Consider the following 22137-nt stretch of genomic DNA (forward strand, 5'->3'; position numbering starts at 1 on the left):
AATAATAAATGGTAATGCAGGAACCACTCAAAATGGCTAGAATAGCTAGGCAACTTAAGTGCAGACAAAGAAAAGTACTTCCCTGCCTTTGTTCTCTCTTTCCAGACACAGCAGGTAGTTAAACAGTGACAGGCACGTTTGAACTCCCTTTAGGAAGACAAAGGCTGGCCTGAGCCCCGTGCTGGGAACTACATTTGGGTGGCATGATGCCAGGGAATGTTCTTCGGCTAGGCTTATATAGGCTCCAGGGCCATTAGCCTAGTACACACCTATGAACATATGAACCTATGCAGTAATTACAAAAGAAGAAAAACAAAACAACGAATGAAGATTAGGTAAAATCTATAGTCCAAGTGCTCAAAGCCATCCAGGACCTGCATCAAATAGAGTAGAGCAAGTCTGCAAGTTTACATATTTTTGTTTTGACCATTTGTAGTTTTGGGGTGCTACTGTTTGAGTTCCATCATAACAGAGGTAGACTGTATTCCAGGTTAGGAATGAGAACATTTTTAGCAATAGTTGAGCAAGCTAGAGATGAAAGGGGGTGAGAGATTCTGCAGCATAATTTGAGCTGGGTTAGCATTTTGGATGTGATGTTTTCAGTACATGTAGAGAAGTTAAGATGGGTATCAAGAGTAATTCCTAGATAGTTTTGCTTTGAGGCATTTGGATTGATATTTTCTTTGATGTCCTAAGGTAGTAAGGGTGATGTGCTATAGAGTTTCTTGCTAACTGAAAACACCATTACATTTGTTTTCTTATTGATGATAAGGAGTCTATTGCTATGGAGCTAGAGAAATTGGTATGTAAATTTGACTGAAGTGCCCTATATGTTTTGTTTCCATCAAAAAGCAGAATGTCAACTGCATACATCACAATATTTAGGTTAGGTAGACGAAGTGTGATGTCACTGATAAGAAGGGAGAGTAGTAGGGGCCATAACACTGTCCAATGGAGGACTCCAATGTTGAGTGTCCCATTGTATTACAGAGAGAACTGTTCGCATAAATATTAAAGGTTATGTTTTTCAGATAGTTTTAGAACCATACATTTGTGTTGTCTCCAAAATTTAACTGGCAGAGCTTATGGAGGAGAAGGTTATGGTTGACTGTTTCAAAGGCCCCAGTCATGTCTACAAAAGCACCAGCAGAAATAAGGCCAATATTGATATTATCAATGGAGTTATAGATAGTATCAGTAGCTGACAATAACGCTGTTGTAGTGTTAAAAGAATATCTGTAGCTGTGTCATTATTTGCAAAGTACTCCATAGCTACTGATATGTTTAAAGGGTTGCTTGTATAACAGCTTTTCAAATATTTTTGTGAGTGGGCAAAGATTGGAAATGGGTCTGCAGTCTTTATGTCTAGTGGGTTTAAGGGATTTTTGGTAGTGGTAAGACCATGGAATGTTTAAAAGATACAGGATCTATGCCAGATGTTGGGGACAAATTGTAAATATGTGTTCAAGTTTAAGTAATTTTTTTCTGCTGTTTGCTTGAGGAAAGTGGAGTACAGCTGTGTGAGGTTCCCACCAAAGAAGTTTACTTTTGAAGGGAAAGAGTTAGTTTACTTAAATGTAACAGCAATAATGTGAAATGCCCTAGCGTAATCAGCTAATGGATAGAGCTGTGTGGAGGAGAATCCAATGTCTACTTGTGGGTTGTTAGTCTGATGGAGAAATAAGCTGGTACTGTCTTTTATGATAGAGAGAAGTTTTTATCCTCATTAGTGAAGGAAATATTGTCATGGTGATGTTTATTTCTGGGTATGCCACAGGTGTCTGTAATGTTACCAATAAAATGTGTTACCTGTCTCCAAAACAATTTTGACTAACTTGGGAAGGTTACCTGCTTCTGCCTTAAGTAGAATGCTTTGGCATTATTGGTGGCTATCATAGTTGGCTAACTATGATTTAGGTATATTTGATGTAGTGAATTGTTAATGTATCTCGCTTTCAATTCTTCCAGGCAGTATCAGTCTGTTTTTTTTTTTATTATATCTTCAGTAGCCAAGGATATATCTTATGTATAAGTCATCTCCTAGTAAGCAGGAAGGGGAGTACATGAAAGCATAAGAAGGTGTTGAGAAAGTATGACAGAGAGAGCGAGTTGGGGCTGATATGGTATATTTAGGGGACTAGTCAATATTGCTAAGAGTTACATGGTTGTGGTAGTTTATTTTGTGGAAAGGATCTGCTTGTACTTATTTGTGGGGAGCTTTTTTTAGTCTTAAAAGACCATGTAGAGAAAATGGAGCAGTGATCACTAATGGTGTTCGACAGGACGTCAATGTGTAAACACTCTAAATATTAGATACCATGAGAACAAGGGTGGTATTTGGACTTATGGGTTCTATACCAGCTATGCAAAGTTATAACTATAAAGCATTCTGTTAACTTTAGAAGCATGTGATCCAAAAGCATTAAAGTTTAAGTAATCTAGAGTAATGAGGTTTTTGGAAAGCATTTGGGGGACATGCTAAACAAAGTTTATTGTACTGTTGCAGCTGAAGAGATGGGAGTATATATACTGCTCGAATGGACAAATGAAGGTTCCCATCTAAAGATATCCTGCTAAGTATCTAGCTATGGTCTTTAACATCAGATTAATTTGCTGTAATGGGATCTATTATGTTAATGGAGGAGTAGAGTATTACAAGTAGAATTATGCCTCTCCTATTCTGTTTTGTGTTCTTTTGTTGATTAGCATGGTGTAGTTGTTATGGATACCAGCGGGAAAAGTCATCATTGGCCCAAGTCTTGGTAATCGCACCTATATGAGGCTGTTCTAGTGTGAGCCATGCTTTCATAGCAACCCACTTGTTATTGATGATACATGCAGTGATGGCTGCAATTTTTAGGTAGCTGCTATTGTTTGAAATATTCAAATTTGCATTGGTTGGGTTAATTGTAATAGTCGAGCATAGACTTAAATTAATGTTCCAAGAGAAGACTAGTTTGTGATTTAGATAAATCAGTTTAGTGAATAGGTCTTTAAATTTGACAAGGGATATTGATGTGTTTTGCAATAGCTAGGGGTAGGTAAGGAACTGTTATCTTGACATAAAAGAGGGTAGTAGGTTGCAGTGTAAATGTGAAGTTGATTATGTCATGGTTTCTTTTGAGTCTTGTCAGTTGGAGTTTCTCCTGGAATAGTGTTTGAGAGGTAGAACAAAAGGAGTAGACATGTTAGCAGTAGACAGCGTTTTACTTCATCTTATTGGAGACGAGAGGGATAAGTATGTGTTTGGGGTGCAGAGTAGAACTGGCATGTTGGCAGTGAGAGGTATGAGAGTGTAGTCTGAAGCTGGACGATGTAGAGAAGTAAGTTGTAAGCATGGTGTAATCTGAAAAGGACATATATGTAGGGGTATGTGGTACTGATAGACTTATAGACTTATATAAGTAAGGAATAAGAACAGAATCATGAAATGTTAAATGGTGACAAGGAGAAGGATATTATTTAAAGTTTAGACTAGTACAGAGTACAGAAAAAATACTTGTTTTAAGGATGTTCCCTTACTTGACCGGATGAGAGGAATGATGGAGAAAATCTTATCTGGAATTTATCTGTTAACTAGCGAGGGTATTCTCTAAGCAGTGGTTATGTAGAATAGGGATATGATGTACCAGAGATATAGAGAAGAGGAGAAGGAGGTTAGAAAGTCACTACTGTGATTGGAAGGGTGAGGTATGGACTATCTGAGTCCTTTGTCTTGGAGGATATAGGCTGTGCAATCCAAGGGACAGGAATACTAAACTAATTCGTTGTGCGAGGTAGGAATGTGGAATTAGAACTTAGAAGTGTAATAAAGAACAGATGAAGGGGTTATATTGGCCTACTTTCCACCTAAGCACATGGTAAGAAAGTTAAGAAGGGAGGATATTAGTGTTAAAATAGTATTTACACAAGGGAATAGGGAATACGCCTATCTACCTCCATGGCTAAGCAAGATAAAAATTTGCAGGAAAAGCAGTAGGGTGTGACATGGCTTATCTGTCACATAGGTCAAAAGGGATGAAATTTGAGAGCAGCAGTGTAAGTATGGAAATGAGGATTTTAGTCGTAAAGAAATTATAAATGTAATTAAAAACATATCAGCTATCTAGGCCATTTATTTATTGAGAAAAGGGGCTAGAGATAATATTATTGAATAAGATAGCCTGTCTGCCACATAGATCAAAATACAGTCGATGTATAGATGGGATTGGTATTGGTGTAGGCAGGTAATGGTGAGACCATTACCTAGGCTATAAGGAAGAGTGGTTACGATAGCTGAGAATTTGCTATGGACTAAGATGATGTTTGTTTTATCCAGGAAAGAAGGGGTAACACAAATGATGATGTTAATAATGATAATGCAAGAATACATGAAGAGGTTAATGGTAGTAGAAAAGATCCGTGTGAGTACATGAGTGTGGAGAGGCTGATGACAAAAGAACATGTGAGGAGGAAGCAGGAGGTACGGGATATGAAAGGGAGTACCAGTATAAAGGTGGATTAGGAGTTGGGATTTATTGCAATTCATTTAAAGATCAATTTGTATAGATAGTCAGTGGAGAGTGTGACTGAATGAAGTCAAAGCTGGGAGAGGTTAACTAAATGTAAATTTAATTATATGGAGGAGTAGGTGGGAAGTGAAGCAAAACCATCTGTAGCATGGCTAATTGGTGCGGAGTCCCTCCCTTCTGGGATTCCCAAAGAAAAACAATCTGTGATTTCCAGTTTTTGTCCCAAGAATCCAAGGGAATAGTGTAGGTAAGTATATGAAACAGGGGGAAGGCTGAGACTGAACTAAGATGGGACTGAGACGAGGGAGATTAGGACAAGTAAAATAAGGAGCGAGGTATGGAAAGAGAATATAACAGTTAGGGAAACAAAATAAAGAGGTTATGACAGAGCCAGAAGGGTAAGAAAGAAAAAGTAGTGTGTGTGTAGCAGCCCAGAAGTCATGCAACAAACCAGTGAGACAAGGATTAATGGAGTAAACAAAATTTTAAGAATAATGTCTAAGCAAAATGAGAACAATGTAAGTTAGCAGAGTGGGTACTGCAGGGGAAAGCATAGCAGGCAGATATGAGAGCCAAAGGAGGAAATCGCAGAGCAGGCAGATATGAGAGCCAAGGCAGGAGATCGCAGAGCAGGCAGATATGAGAGCCAAGGCAGGAGATCGCAAAGCAGGCAGGTATGAGAGCCAAGCCAGGAGATTGCATAGCGTACAGCTACGACAGCCAAGCCAAGAGATCAAATCATCTCAAATCATGTAGTCAGATAAGCAGGCAAGTTATTTTGAGCAATGTCCAACTGCTCAGCGCTTAAAGCTGAGATGGCAGAATTATAAAGTCCTCTTTTAATTGAATAGGAGCACTACAAGGGACATTTAATGCTTTTTTTTTCAGTGAAGGTGGCAACCTCTAAGGGTGTAAGTGTCTCTTCCCATTAAACCTCTTAAAATAAAGGAGCAGGATATAGTTAGGATTAAAGTATATCGGCGTAAGGAGAGGGAAAATATTCAATAAGTTTGTAACAATAAGCATATATTAACTGATGTAACCGATGCTGTAAAACATACAACTCCATTAAAGTTTATATCAAAATTCAGGATTGTATTGTTTGCATCCATCCTGAAAACCTTAGCAAAAACAATTGTAGTTTACTAAAATGCAGACTGAGCAAATAAAAATAAAATATTGAATTAAAAATAATGGCACCAAACTACTGAAATAAAAAAAGATTATGATGCAAATTCTACATAGTGGCGACAAACTTTTGAAGTAATAGATAATATAGCACCCCAAAGCAGGAAAAACTGAGGTGAACCAAACTGTAGAAGGGCGTGGAAGGTACAAGGGGAAAAAGAGAAAGGTGAGAATAAAGGGCAGCAGTAACTGGTATGGCAAGACTAAATGAGGCGTGCACTGCACTTAACTATACTACTAATCTAATAAAAACAAATGGTAATACTTACACTCTTAATCAGTGCAGAGACGCGCTCACAGCAAGTGCTTTTAGGTTAAATACACACCTCAGTAATAGCAATGTTATATTAATAGTAACACAGCAGAATCTGTGCAGAGCTGTAAATGGACATCAGGTAGCAAAACTGAATAAAATGTCAATGCTGCAGCAGAAGACGTCTTACTGAGATCCAGTTCTTAGCATTTGGATAAGCAGAAGATACAAATGGATGCACAGAAAAGCTGCAGATGCTACTATGCTTAAACAAGGCTAAGACTAAAAATGTAGTTGAAGCAAGATGGAAGTAATGTTATAATGTCAACCTAAATGCACCCAGTTTAGTGCTGCTAAGTATATGGGTTAAACTCGTTAAAGATGCCTGCGGAGTTCACTGAGACTACAGTTGTTCACAGATCAATTTATATTACTCTAATCAGTTTTAGAGAACATCTACTAGTTAGCCTAGTTACAGCATTAAAAAAACAATGCAATGTTTCACAAATCATAAAATAATGTCACTAAATACACAGTATTATGAGCACAGTTGTAGCCCAGTAACAGAAAAAAAGCTTATTTTATCAAAACAGGTCCAAACAAGCCATCCAAGTCAGTGTATTTAACAGTTTGAAATTCCTTGCTGCAATGAAGTCAATAGCAAAGCTCTGTGATTGGGGAAAAAGAAAAGAAGGAAGACCACTAAAGATGAACCATCAAAACCAAAACTGGGAAAAAATCCATCTACCTGCTTATCCGTTATAAATGTAACTTTTCAAGGTAAGCAAAATGGACACTCTACCCTCTTTTTAATATAGAGGGATGTACTTGTACCAGAAACTATACTGGTATTTGTAAGTGGTACAACCACTGAGTAAGACTGATTACCAGTGACCAACACTATCCAGTACTGGCCACCTCTCCTGACACCATTCATATTAGCTGGGGTCTACTAAGACTGAAGAAATAGTTTTGGGACTCCATACCAAGGCACTTAGACATGAATATTTGGACCTCCTGCCGGGCCTAGTACTCTGCCTTTCTAATGTAAGACAACTAGACAGCTAATATATCACTCTTATCTATACTCACTGTGGCATTATTCTCCTACAATTTAGGATCAGTACTCATGCTGTTAACCTCTTGGGTGCTTAGATTATACAATTAGAACGCACTTCCCTGTCTGTGACTGTTTAAAGTATTGTATAAGTACAACATTGTTTACTAATTTCATTTACATTTATGTATTAAGTCACATTCTTCCATTACACTTAACAAACCTAGTGATACATTTGTAGGGATATTATTCTTAAAGTTTATTGATGCCACTATATGAAGCATCTTAAGTGCAAAGTTATCACATTATGTTAGAACCATCACTTTATATCAAATGTGTCAACCATTTTCCTCTCCAGTGACATTCAAACCAGCTATGGACCAGCACACAGCAATACTGTGTCATGTAACTGATGAATGCAAATGGTTTCAAGGTGGTGGTCATCAAATCTCCCTATGGCCATACCTCTCAACCTCTTAGAGCACGAAATCTGGGCAAAGCTATGAATAAAAGTAAGACAAAGGCCCCAAAACAGGGACAAGGTTTAAACATTGCTCTTACAAATGTAGAAAGGTAATATAATAATAGGTTTTGCATTAGCATGAATTTTCAGAAGGATATGAAGTCTGAAACTCAAATGTCTGTCATTATGTTCTAACTTCAATCTTTAATGATTTACCACTAATTTGCAAGAAAACCACAATTTTATGAAAAACAGACCAAAAATATGAGGCCAAAATCTGAACATTTTGTGAAAATCTGTACAGTTGAGAGGTATGCCCATGACTCAAAGTCTCAACATCAGGATACAATATTCTAAGATCAAAAAAAATGCTCAATAATCCTAAGGGTTACTATTTTATTTTATAACAAGACTTACTTGTTATTGTCTGAGAAGCAGGTCCCAGGTTTTGCAAAATGGAATTCCAACTTTATGTAGCTCGAAGCCAAAAGAGTAAAACTACAATCAGTTGTTACTTAGTGGAAATGCATGCATTACTAACAGAAGAGGTCATTTACTGGATCATGACTAATGTTAAGACTGAGCTTACTGTTATGGATAACCTTAATATAAGCTGGGAATACACAGGATAAATGTGGCCATTGCTTTATTAAGCTTTTTAATCTCTCACAGTTAATAATCTTAACAAAAATCAAAAACAAAAGTTATGGACATGAGTGTAGTCTTGACTGAGTTCTCACAACCACCTCTAAAAACATTACACAGACTAATGTCATATCTTGCTCTCTTTTTGTCTTTCAGCAATCAGTTCCTGATGTTTTCTGTGTGAGGACATTAAAAAAAAAAACTTAAATTACAAAAGATTTCTGTCTCATAGATATAAGAAAATGGTTTATGCTAGTGATTTTTTTCATTGTTTGAGATCTAATATCTGAAACTTCATATATCATGTGACGTCCCCAATTTGGACCAGTAATCAAGGAGCCTGAATCTTCACTACTGACACTGGAGAGAGATGTTCACTTGGAATACAAATGGATACACTCAGTATTTCCAGATGCAGACCTCTCTGCATCAAGCACAATTTTCCTTAAGAGCATACAGGGAACACACTCATCCTGGAGTCTGGGTTTCTCTCTCTAGTTCCCCAGTAAGGCTTCCCACTGGCACAGCTGCAGAGTTAGGTCCTCAGCCGAGTGTTCAAGCCAAGTCCTCCAGCACCCTCTCTGTGAACCCAGTGCTTCATGTCCCTGCTCCAAGTAGCTGAAACCCACACACAAATTTAATTTTTACACACACACACACACACACACACACACACACACACACACACACACACACACACACACACACACACACACACACACACACGCAGGGGAAAGGCTGGGAGAGAATAACTGCTCTACCAACTTTGCCCAGACTATAAGGTAGATTCACTGGCACCAGTCAGTTACTATAAGGGTCTTAAAAGGGAATCCAATTATAATGAGTGAAATTAATATTAATATAAATAGTAACGCTGACCAAACAGCTAGGCGATCAGGAGTGGCCACACTTATCACCAAATAAATATATGCAAATACTCTCAAAGTTTTACTATTTTCTAGAAGGGCCAGCCACAATGAGAAGTTTAAATATATTTAATAATAAATAATAAAAGAATATGAAATTACAAAATATCTACTTACAGTAAACACCAGAGTTTCAGTCACAGGAAATATTAAAAGTAACACAGCTGGAAAGATTCATGCAGTTATAGAAAAACAAAACGTAACTATTCTCACTATATTTCCTAACTGATTTAGAGAATTACTATTCCTGGTCACTTACTAGAACAAGGCAAGATGAAGTAAGTGAGGAATCCTTCTATGTCAGGTTCCAAGAAACAGACTGCCAGTCTGACTGGGAGACTTCTCAATATACTATCTAAATATTATTTCTGGGATAGCTTAGAGGATGACATCCCATCTGGTCATCTGACATCTGGTTCCCACAATATCACCTTTGGCTAGACATTGCCAGGATTTAGCACCTATGTGTTAATAATACATACACAGAGAGCTTTGCTAAGATCTGCTGTAGCTCCTGGAAGTCATAAAACAATTTTAACACTTCTGCTCCTCCTACTGAGCTACTAAGCTAGGCTTCCCATAGACATTTTGTCTCTGGCTGCAGTCAGAACTGTAAGATACAATTTTTATGTCCATTTAATTTCAGCTATTTTCCAAAGTTAGCTGGGACTGAGCTTAACCTCTTCTCTGCCAGTATTGTCTTTTACAATATATACATTTAAACAGTTACTATACTGCACATACATTTCTTTTCTTTCCAGCAGGGCACACTGTTGATATATTTTTAACACAAGCAACTTTACAAATACATTTTTAACACAAGCATCTGTACAAATCTGTTTGATATTCAAATGACATATTATTTACTAAATTCCAGCTAGCTGTGCTGGGATATGTTACACATCCACTGCTCTACTTCTCCTGGCATAGCTGGCAATACCTCACATCTTCACATATGAAGTGGCACTAGATAATGTAGTGCAGCACAACACTTCTACAGGACCTTCTTGGATGTTTTAAAAGGTATTGTCCCCTTGAGAAGAAATGCATATTAGGCTCAAAAGCCTAGCATGGATCTTGGTACGTTCTGCAAATACTTCCTTGTAGTATATCAAGAACATAAACATCATGTCTACTAACTGTATCCCAAAGATTCAGCAACTGTGACTATTATGACAAGGTTTGATATTAATACACATTAAGGTCACTCCCAGACTCTAGAGTGGCAGTCAGGAAAAAGCTGCCTTTGGAAGAACTATCTTCTCCCACCAAATAAAGGTCACAGTATCCTGCTGGGTCAGCCCAAACATGAAACCAGTATTATTAAATTTGAGAAACTTGAAACATAATGAAGAACTTCATACCACTAAAAGAACTTTTATCTGGAACAGAAGTGTTTACATGATAATAGGAATGTCTCAGATGCTAAGCTCAGGAGGTAAGCTGTGTAACTCCACTTCATCTCCATTCCCTGATAAAAAATGACAATTTTTACATGGATAATTGCATGAACTTTGATTGTGCTGGTGTAGCACAAGGAAATTAGAGGTGCAGACAAAACACACAGAAAAATCAAAGAGCACACTTAACTAAAGCACAGTGATGTTGTACTGAGTGGACCAGAGTTGATCATTTATATTAGTTGTGAATTGGAGAAAAGAAGAAGAAAGTATCACTATAACATAGTTGTGCAAATGCAAGTACTATACCTGTGTTCCCAGTAGAAAAAAAACATTCTGTAGCCACCACAAAACAATTACAACAAAACTTAGTTGCATATCATAGTAACTCTCAAATTAGATAATTTTATTTATATTGTATGAAAACAAATCCTGTTCCACAGGCATGACCAGATAAGCATAACGTTTTGTGAATTATTGCCAGCCATGTCTTCTCAGACATGTGAACATGTGGTACAGCCATTCACACCAGCACATGTGATGCATCACACACGGTACTATGGCATGGCAATACTGACCTATGTGTGCACGTTACATAGTATGTCTGTCTGTAGGTGCTGGAGACAGCCTGTGGATATCAGCGTGGAAGAGGGGATAGCAATGGGTGACTAAAGGTGCACAGGGATTTATATGGACTACGTGCAGTCCAGAAATCAGCAAACATTTTTGTACTGCTAAAAGACTCATATTTTAGCATAGACTCATATTTTACCCTGTTAACAATAGTATAAACCGTTACTACTATATTCCATTTCCATATTAACCATCACACTTATTCTTGCTTTGCGTATTTAAGTGCATCCCTAAAAACAGCAGAGCTTGTCTGTGTCTTGTATTTATACCTGCCTTTTTTAAATTTTACTTTCATTGTCTAATTGTCCTCAGTAGTTCAACAGTCTCACATTTAGGACATTGCTGTATAACCAATCACTTGTCAGATACTTGTTGCTGCTGAGGCAGCTGTATGTGACTTTCATGGTAGGGCTGCCACCTTTCTTTGTGGCTAAAACTGGAGTAAGGCCACACCCCCTGCATCAACTGTAACTCTGCCCATTCCCAACCCACCCCCTATGTCCCACTTATTTTGTGATGTTACTATGGCATCAGTTGATGGGGAACATCCACTTTTTCCATTCCTGATGTTTGCTTTTAGCTGATTTACTAGGCTTTTCTGTAAAAAAGCACAGTAACTCAGCTGATGTAACAAACTCTGGTAGTCTGTTTCCATTTGGAACAGAATACCAGAGCTTGTACAGTGTTTTTCAGACTACCAGAAAATCAATTTGACTTCTGGATAGTCCGGAAAAGAAATGGAGAGGTGGCAACCCTAACGAAAGTAGATGTGTGTGTGTGTGTGTGTGTGTGTGTGTGTGTGTGTGTGTGTGTGTGTGTGTGTGTGTGTGTGTGTGTGTGTGTGTGAGATCGGGAGAGAGTGAGTGCGATTGTATGTGAGTGAATGCTTGAGTTCTAGTTAAGCAAGAGTGCAATGTCATTATTCCTGGGCATTTCAGAGTTTATTGAATTACTTCCAGTTGATGGGAGATGCTATTAAAATCCGGGAGACTCCTGGACAATCTGGGAGAGGTGGCAACCAATGGAGTTTATCACTTTTATATCAAGTGCATGTTTTCTTCTTTCACATTAAGTCAGAGTACAGAACGGAACAGAAGAATTCTGCTAATGCTAAGTAAAATATTATAATAAACTTGTAAAATATGTTATGGTTACTGTAATTAATTAGTTTAAAGCGGTGATTATATGGATCACTCTTTAAATTTAGTTAATTCTTTGCCAGTACTTCCAGATTTGGATAATGCCTTACACTGTACAGTTATATTATACCACAAAAATTAACACACATTCAAAAATGTGCATGCAGTTTGGACAATAAAATCAGCACTCCCATTGTAAACCCAGCATTAATCCCAGGAACAAATCTTGTAGGCTGTTGCTTTTAAAAGCAAAAGCTACAGCTGTTAAATTCTGGTATTCACTAAGCAAAGAAATGAAAAGCATATAAGAGCAGCATGGAAGAAAAGTTCTACTCTCCTCACAAATGCATGTGCATATGTGTGTGTGCATGCTGACACACACACACACACACACACACACACACACACACACACACACACACACACACACACACACACGCATGCTACAAAATGTTATCAGAAAATCTTTAAAAAATTGTTTGACTTCATACATCAGTTCACAGCAGCCGATAAGAAAATTCTCATGTAAAACTTGGCATGCAAGAACCCTTCTGAAACCCTAGCAAAAAAAAAAAAATAGAAGTGTCACAGACTACAGTTACCATAATATACTGTGCAAATGTCTGCACTTACAAATCCCAACATGCACCATGCATTAGGAAGATGTCTGCCTGTGATGGTGGCATAAAAATTTAGAGCTCTGTCTGCAGCACATCTATTCTGAGTTCATTTAATTACTTGGCACTAAACAGTGCATGCAGGAAGAATGGTCATGCCCATAATGGGAGGTGGGTGCAGGTACATGGATGTGGCTTATGGTTGATCTCTGGTGGGGGTTGGGGTTACATGAAGACGTTATCCACAGGGAGGGGCTGTGGACAAATTTCCAAGAGGGAGAAAGATAAACTAGTGAAACCCACTGCACACCCTTTCCTGAAACACAATATGTGTGTGTGTGTGTGTGTGTGTGTGTGTGTGTGTGTGTGTGTGTGTGTGTGTGTGTGTGCGTGTGTGTGTGTTTGTGTGTGTATGTATGCACGCGCATGTATGCATACATGTATATATGTGTGTGGGTGTGTGTGTGTGCGTGTGTTTGTGTGTGTGTGTGTGTGTGTGTGTGTGTGTGAGTGTGTGTGTGTGTGTGTGTGTGTGTGTGTATGTGTGTGTGAGTGTGGTAGAAATGTAGGTGCATAAAAAACTCTCTTTGGTAATAGAATGATACATATATGGATTTCATGCTTGAAAGCCAAATACTCAAATGTTTTTTTCTTGAGATGAAAAATAAAGAAAAATGAAATCCCAAACCATGCAGTTTTTCCCAGGGCAAGTAAACACTTGCCCAAAACTTCACAAAAACACATCATAGTATCTGAAAACCACCTAGGTGTGGGGCTATGCCCACACCCCTAACTATATATAACTCTTTCTTTCTCTTAACCTGCCAATAGCTAGCAGCTATGTATATGTGAAAATTTTATACCTACAGCTGCATTATAACTTTAAGCTTCACTTTATGTTAAATATTGAAATGTCTGTATTGAATTATTGTCTTCTTTTTTCTTTACAATGTGGCAAGCCTATTTGTAAATAACATGGAACTTATTTGAAATTTATTACTAACATGGACATTACTGAATTTTGTGTAATGAACTGTATGGACTATGTCCTTTGTAAAAGTAAATGTAACTTTCAACTCTTGGAGCTTTTCTCCCTGGACCTCCACTGAAAACGGGCTCTTCTACGCCAAGTGGGCATCTTGGGGCAATGCAGCAATTGCCTCATGTACACAGACAACCCTCTCCTCCTACCACCTAACACTACAACCTGTGAGAGAAGCACTTATATAGCCAAACTGGAAGCAAATCTCTCTTCACCCAAGACTGGACTAGACAGTCAAGAGGAGAAGGTAAACACTCGCACCACACCACATTCATCACATAGTCCCTCAAAACCTACACCACCAAAACACACACATAGAAACACAAAACACATACCTACATTTGTGGAGGCTCTCAATAAAAACCTGCTCAAGCATCAGGGACCTCCAAAGCAGAAACGCAAGCAAACTCCACCACCCCCAACACAAACCAAATGACACATAGCCCACAAACTCAGTGTCCCACTCAACCACAGCCCATAAGGCATAACAACGTACCCAACACTCTAGTCATAGGTGACTCTATAGTCAGGCTCACTGATGTTCCACTCACCAGAATAAACAAGGAGAAAGTTACTGTCAGCTGTCTGTCAGGTGCCAGGATCCACCACATAACGCACGCACTCAGGTCACTCCACAACAAGTACAAATATGACACTGTAATTGTCCATGTTGGTGTGAATGACCTGAGACGTACCTCCCTGGACTACATGAAAAGAGACATGGAGGAGCTCTCCAATCTTGTAGCCCAGTCAGGTATGACCCTAGCCCTGAATAGCATCCTGCCATCACCCAGAATTATACCACAGTACAAGGACAAAATGATTGACTTCAACAATTGGCTAAGCTTCTGGTATCATTCTAAGGGGATCCAGTATTTGTTTGCCTGGAATGACATGATCGACAGACCGGGATGCTTTGCCAGAGATGGCCTGCACCTGTCACCCTTGGAATTCCGGATACTGGCTAAGGCTCTTGCCACCCCTATAGTGCATTTTTTTGGCAAGGTTCAAATGACAAATTCACCACTGTAACAGGTACAAGCAAGCAAAATCTGAGGGTAATGCTACTGAATGCTAGAAGTCTAAATCTCAAAATGCACTCACTCGAGGCACTCCTTAAAATGGAGAACATCGACATCTGTGCAGTGACAGAGACCTGGTTCAAAGCTCCAGAGAGCACCCCTGCATTACCAGGCTATAATTCATACCACACCTATCAGCCACCTAACCCGGAACGAAGCACTAAAGGTGGAGGCGTGTCCATATTCATTAAGGATATCCACACCTCCAGGCTAGTTGCACAGCATAATGCATCCGAGATTATCCAAGTGCAACTAACTCTGGGCAAGACCGCAATCCAAATTACAGCTTACTACAGACCCCCCGCCATGCCCCAGGATTCCCAATCCTCATTTCTTGATACACTGGAAAGTATTAGGATACAACCCAACACCCTAATAATGGGCGATTTCAACTACCACACCATTAACTTGGAAAACTACTCATGTGCCAACTCTTTTGCTCAATGTTTTCTGGAATTCATAAATTCCAATGCCTTGGATCAACTTATTCACACCCCCACAGGGGCAGCAATATCCTAGACCTGGTCATTACCAACATGGGCAACCGGTGTTCCACACCAGAGGTCAATTCCTCATTGGTCAGATCCGACCACAAGCTAATCACCCTAGACATCCACATCCCGCCCCCACCCCCAATTAGAGAAACCACCACAAAAAAACTTCTCCAAAGCCAACTTCACACTTCTTAAGACAGAAGTGGCAAACTTCATGAAACCCATGCAGACGGACAATAGAGGTACGACTGCTGAATCCTACACAAATGCACTTTATAAGCACTTACACGAGTGCATGGATCATACTATCCCTAATAGAACCAAGATGCTATCCTCCAAAAAAAAGGAAGCCAATCTGGTGGTCCTCTGCCATAAACAAACTCTACAACAGAAGAAAGAAACTGTTGCAAAAAAGAGTAAAATCCCATGACTGGAGGAACTCCCTGGTCAACCTCAGTAAGAAGTTGAAATCCCTCATAAAATCCTCCAAAGCTAGTTACGAAAACAAATTTTCCACTGACTCTAAAGACAACCACAAAGCATTCTATAGCTATGCCAAGAATCTCAATGGCAACACTCAGATCTGCTCTGAGTTACAGCACAATAGCACTAGATATACAGAACCAAGTGATATTGCCAACATCCTGGCAGATAGGTTCAGTGCAAAGTTTCTGTAATCATGGCTGCACAGGTAAAAAACACACTCTCCAAAGCCAAGAACACAGCATCCATGGGACCTGACAATATACCAGGCTGCGTTCTACATGAACTACAGAATGAACTGGCACCCTACCTAAGTATCATGTTCAATCATAGCCTCACCTCAGGCTTTGTGCCCACTGAATGGTGCACCGTGATGGTTATCCCACTCCACAAAGGGGGAGCCATGATGGACCCCCAGGAACTACCACCCCATTAGCCTGACAAGCCTGGTCTACAAGGCCATGGAATGTATCATCATGGAACTCATAAACAAAGACATTAGTAATCTCCATACTCTGGACCCTACCCAGTTTGGGTTTGTAAAAGGTAGATCACATCTCTTAAACCTGATTGACTTCTTTGAAGCAGTCACCAAAGCCATACATGAGGGTAAGGTGGTTCACGCAGCTTATCTAGATCTCGCCAAGGCTTTCAACACCATCCCCCACACTGGAATTATAGATAAGCTCACTAAACTAGGTATAAATCCCTATGTCACAAGATGGGTTGCCAACTGTCTCATGGACAGAACCCACACTGTGAAAGTAGGAGACTCCAAATCCGACTTCAGACCAGTGACAAGTGCAGTACCACAGGGTTCAGTCCTGGGTCCTCTCCTGTTTGGTATCTACTTCTCTGAAGTACAGGTTAACACAGAAGGTCTTTGGCTAACAAAGTTTGCAGAAGACTGCAAACTAGGAGCCATAATCGAAACTCCTAACGATGTGGACATACTACAAAAGGGCCTCACTGAGACAGATGCCTGGTATCAAAGCCATGGCCTGAAGCTTAATGCCAAAACGTGTATTGCCATCCCCTTTGGTAAAAACTCTGTACCCATGAACTACCACATAAGTGATAGTCTACTTAATGCCAAAAGTGTGATAAGAGACCTTGGGACACAGGTAGACAGTAGTCTCTCCTTTGATAATCACATTGCCACAGTGGTCAGGAAATCCTTCTATGTGGCTCACCTCATCACAAAAGGTTTCCAACCCAGAAAAAAAGAGGCCATTGTTTCCTTCTACTCATCACTCATTAGACCCATTATAGAGTACAGCGCCCCTTTTGGTATGTACCTCACAAAACATCTACAACAACTGGAAAGGCCGCAGAAATACCTCACAAAGAGGATTACTGGCCTCAAACAGATGTCCTATGCAGACCGTCTCAAAAAACTCCAGCTTTACTCCGTCGCATATCACCTACTCAGAGGTGATCTCTGCCTAACATACAAAGCTATGTCAAACCCAGAGCTGTTGGACATGCTCCACTTAAAGAAATCCCAATCCCCCCAAGCTACATGCTATAGGGACCTAAATCTTGTCACCACAATAAACAGAACATACTGGAGGGATAGATTCCTGTCCCAGAGACTTCCCATACTCTGGAACAGACTACCTATCTATGTCAAACTGAGCTCCTCATTAGCACTCTTCAAGAAAAATCTTGATGATTGGATGGGAAATAAGAAATTCACCCCAGAGATCACTTCTGTGTCTCTGCTCGACAGGGGCACAGGAAAATAATTTTCTTGGGTGGCGAAAGCCAGGGTACCTTTTTGGCTAGGCTTATATAGGCCCTAGGGCTAATAGCCTAGTACCTGCATGAACCTATGAACCTATAAGTGGACTTCCCTGGTCATCAAACTTAAATAAATAAGTAAATAAATATACCAACTCTGGGATTGCACCACAGTGGGGAAAAGGGTATATTTCCCCATGCCGGTCAAGTCTTTACATCCCCTGGGAAAAACTGCATGGTTCATGATTTCAGTTTTCATTATTTTATATTGCCAATATAAAATAATCCTCTTTGTGAGGTATTTCTGTGGCCTTTCCATTTGTTGTAGATGTCTTGTGAGGTACATACCAAAAGGGGCGTTGTACTCTATAATGGGTCTATATTTTATATGTTGAAGTATATTGGTTTTCAACCAAGCAAAGTAGTGTGGTAGGTCACAATATCATTAAATCAAATGTGAAACAGCTGATACGATATTTCAAATTACCACACTACCGAAACCCTTCAACACTGAACCTACTTCTTCTTTTGGCTTTTCCCGGTAAGGGGTTGCCACAGCAGAACTCTGGTCTGCTAATGATTGGCAGTAGATTTTTACAGTGCCAAGGTGCCAGCCCAACACCCAACCTTCAACAAAGGCACGCCCATTCACACATGTCTTTCGAACACCACTCAACCGCGGGGAGGACATGCAGACTCCACACAGAAGGTGCTCCAGCCGAGAATCGAATGGGAGAACCGCTTGCTTTGAGGCGACAATGCTACCGCTGCACCACCGTGGCTCAACAACACTGAACCTACTAAAGACTGAAAAAGAAAGTACTTTCTTTTTGTAATCTTTACACAGAACCCCTTATACCAGTCATCTTTAATTTGTCCGATGAGTGGTATTGTTACGGAAAAGATTTTTTTATGTTAAGGTGTAGGGTTAGGGTTAGCATACAGTACTAAGGTGATAAAGGGGGGTTGCCAGGATTACAGCACCATGAAACAGAAGTTAAGATTATTCAGAAGAATAATTTAAAAGGGTAAGACAAAACATTTAAAAAAATGACTGCATAGTACATTTACAAATGATCAGTCCACTCATTACATATCATTGGATATAACTACTCTACTGCATTTGCTCAAAAGGACTTCACAATGGTGAGAGAATCATGTTTGTTGTAGGTAAATGCTGCACTAGCTAATAAATGCTATGTTCACTTGATAAATCAAAAGCTTATGCAATAAAGATATATACAGGCAGTGTGTTCCTTATATGACATAATTCTGTAAAAATGTGAATGAAATAATGTATTGTTACTATTATTATTATTGTTATTATTTTTCTACCATATAAATAGTTAAATATTATACAATGCTCAGAAAGTGAAACTTAGGTTAAGAGACATGATTGCCTAAAGTGAGTCATGTGATAGGTTGCAAGCATGCATCACTAGTGCTCAAAGCTCTGTTCATTAAACTGATTACATTTTTTGAGCTTGCCACCATTGCAACATTAATGGCAATCGTGCAGCTGTAAATTACATAAAATACACACACGTATTCCTACAGTGAGATGCCTCCACATGAACAGCCATCTGCAAAATGTAGCTTACATGCGTATATCTTCCCAAACTGTAAAACACTGAATGCGTACCTACAGTACAGAACACCAACGTATCTGCTGGAAAGTTTGACTGTAAAGAAACTTCCATAGCAAGGAGTTTAAACAAACAGCAGACTTGTTTAAAGGAAAGCTAAGCAAAACGATTTTCTTTAAAACAACTCTCCCATATAATATTAAGAATCACTATCTTATTTTTACTGATGTTGAATTATGTAATCCTTGTGGTATTTATCCATTTAGTCTATACACCTCTGGGCAAACAACATAGGCTGTGAGAAAATTTGAAATTACTGATGGTTGGGAGGTACTCATTACTATAATAACCCAACTACAAAAGTAACATTATATAGTATAGTGCTGAACAAGATACAGAAATACATAAATGCACTTTTCAAAGTGTCTGCTTTGATACAAAATTTTATGAATCATGCATAGAGACATTCTTTAAACTGTCACAATGGATGACCGTAGCATTTGCAGATTTCCACTATAAAGCTGACATGCTTTGCCTGAGACTGTATTTGCCATGTATTATGACAAAGCATATATTGTTTCACCTCCTCGCACATGTGCAGTCAGTGTAGAGGTTAAACATAGAAAAGCCTCATACGCTATTATAGTTTGCATCACGGCATATCTGAACACATGTAAAAGGATGCAGAATGTCCAGAGAATAGTATTCCATGAGGATTTTAGGTCAATTCCCTTAGTGAGCTTGGACTAGGTTTTATTTCAGTCTTAAACTACCTTTGACAGAAAATAACTGAGAAGGAATGGTGCAAACTACTTCTAGTGTGCAGTTTTTAAACATTTTTTTTTAGCAATTTGAATGCCACAGATTTCAGATATGCAGGAAGGGGAATGAGCTTGAAACAAATTGTGTGTCCTCGTCTAAAAGCAGTGACTACGCATCTTTTAAGCATTAACCGTTAAGACTGCTCAGTGATTGCAATGTTCTGCTCATTACAGGATACAGTTTTGCAATCATTTGCATTATACATTAGACAATAATTCCACAGGGAATTGTGCATCATTGTATAAGTTAAGAACATATCTGGTGAAAAAGGAAAACAGACTGATAGCCAAGTAAAATGTTAAGTTGAACTGGAAGGAACTGTACAGGGTGAAGAAAGTAATACACAGGAAGATGCAAAGTGTTCTAAAAATGGTCATTTTGTGTGCACTGAAGAACGTCTTGTTTATTGTCAGGTAAGTATTTACCGGATGTTAACATCAACATTGTAACAGGTTGCAAGGGGAACCATGGATCAATGGAAATAAAGTGCATTAACCATAAGTTGCTATGTTTTAACAGCAATTTTTATTTCATATAGTCATTCTGTTATTTGTGTATGATGTGTTTAACACTCTCTCTCTCTCTCTCACACACACACACACACACACACACACACACACACACACACACACACACACACACACACACACACACACACACAGACATACATACTACAGATAAGTCCTGTTAGACAGGAAAGTAAATAAAAAAACTGCAGGTATACCTGCTGCTAAACTCCATGTTTCAGATCTTAGTTTTTTGATATTGTGTTGGACTGAACCACCATGGAGGACAGCTGAGTTGTGACGTGATGAAAAATTGCACATAGTTTTTAGAGTACTGAATAGACTGCCACCTTTTCAAATGCTTTGTAGAAATGTGAGATTTTATAGGACAAAACATAACCACAGCCAGTGCAAAGGAAAGAACTTCATTTGTTGCCAAAATAAAAGCTTATTATTGTAGCATTTTAGTTTCTTATGCTATTTCATATAATATATAGGTGTTTCAGATAGAAAATAACTATTGCATTCAACTATTAATGAAAACTTTACAACTATTTTTGTCCTAAAATCTCAGGACATTTGCCATTTTCCCCCCACAGGACACAACTGCCCAAAGAGGGACTATCCCTCGCAAATAGGAATGGGTGGTAACCCTAGTACTGAATCTGCTGGCTGAGAGTACAAGTACTTCATTCTTGAGAAGTAAAAGCTGCAATTTACAAAGTTATTTACAGGCAGCTGCAGTAGAAACACTAAAAATGTGTTGATTACTGCTGCATGTGTAAATGCAGCAGCTTACTAAACCTGTTGACAGTCTGCCGTTTTCTATATATCGTCTGACTTTGTACTACAATACAAATGCATTGTGGGTGGTTTATAAATAAATAGAGTTCACATTTAGGTTCTAATTGGATTATTGAAAGATAAATGTTAATTTATGGAAAAGTAAGAGACATTGGATTAGTGACACATTTTCAAACTCCACAGTAGCTAAGGAACATAATAGCTAAATTATTTAAAAAATAAATACAGTACAGAGAAAAGATATGAAGCCAGTATCAGCAACATATATAGTGCAAATAATATATATATATATATATATATATATATATATATATATATATATATATATATATATATATATATATATATGTAGACAGAGGACAGAGAATACAAATTACACAGGCTTTTAACATGCAGAATGTATGCTATACAGATTTATGCTACTATGATCTTAATGGACCTCACAGGGGCCCAACAATTTATGCAGTCTTAAACTTCCTGGGGGGCACAGAAAGCTTGAACAAATCTATGTTCCTTTGGTGCCATGTATTACTGTTTCAGCACTACAGTACAGCATAATTTAGAAAGACTGAGAATTGGTTGGCTCACTGGTCTCTATCTCCCAAGCCCCAAAGCCATACTTAACAGACTTTTTTCCTGTTTTTAACAATGTGCTTCAAAGTGGGGGTACATATTCAAATTTTGTAAACTCAAAAAAAGAGTTTGAAAAATGTGTTTTGTGCAGATGTGAAAATTGTTGACCG

General features: G+C 38.7%; 1 long non-coding RNA gene across 2 annotated transcripts in view; it reads right to left on the reverse strand.

The window, feature by feature from the left end:
• Positions 1-22137, reverse strand: part of LOC122806410 — a 485813-nt gene that overhangs the window by 462215 nt on the left and 1461 nt on the right. The window lies entirely within an intron of this gene.

This window comes from Protopterus annectens, chromosome 7.part0, assembly GCF_019279795.1.
Source record: "Protopterus annectens isolate FY-2018-M chromosome 7.part0, PAN1.0, whole genome shotgun sequence".
Classification (NCBI taxonomy): domain Eukaryota; kingdom Metazoa; phylum Chordata; order Ceratodontiformes; family Protopteridae; genus Protopterus; species Protopterus annectens.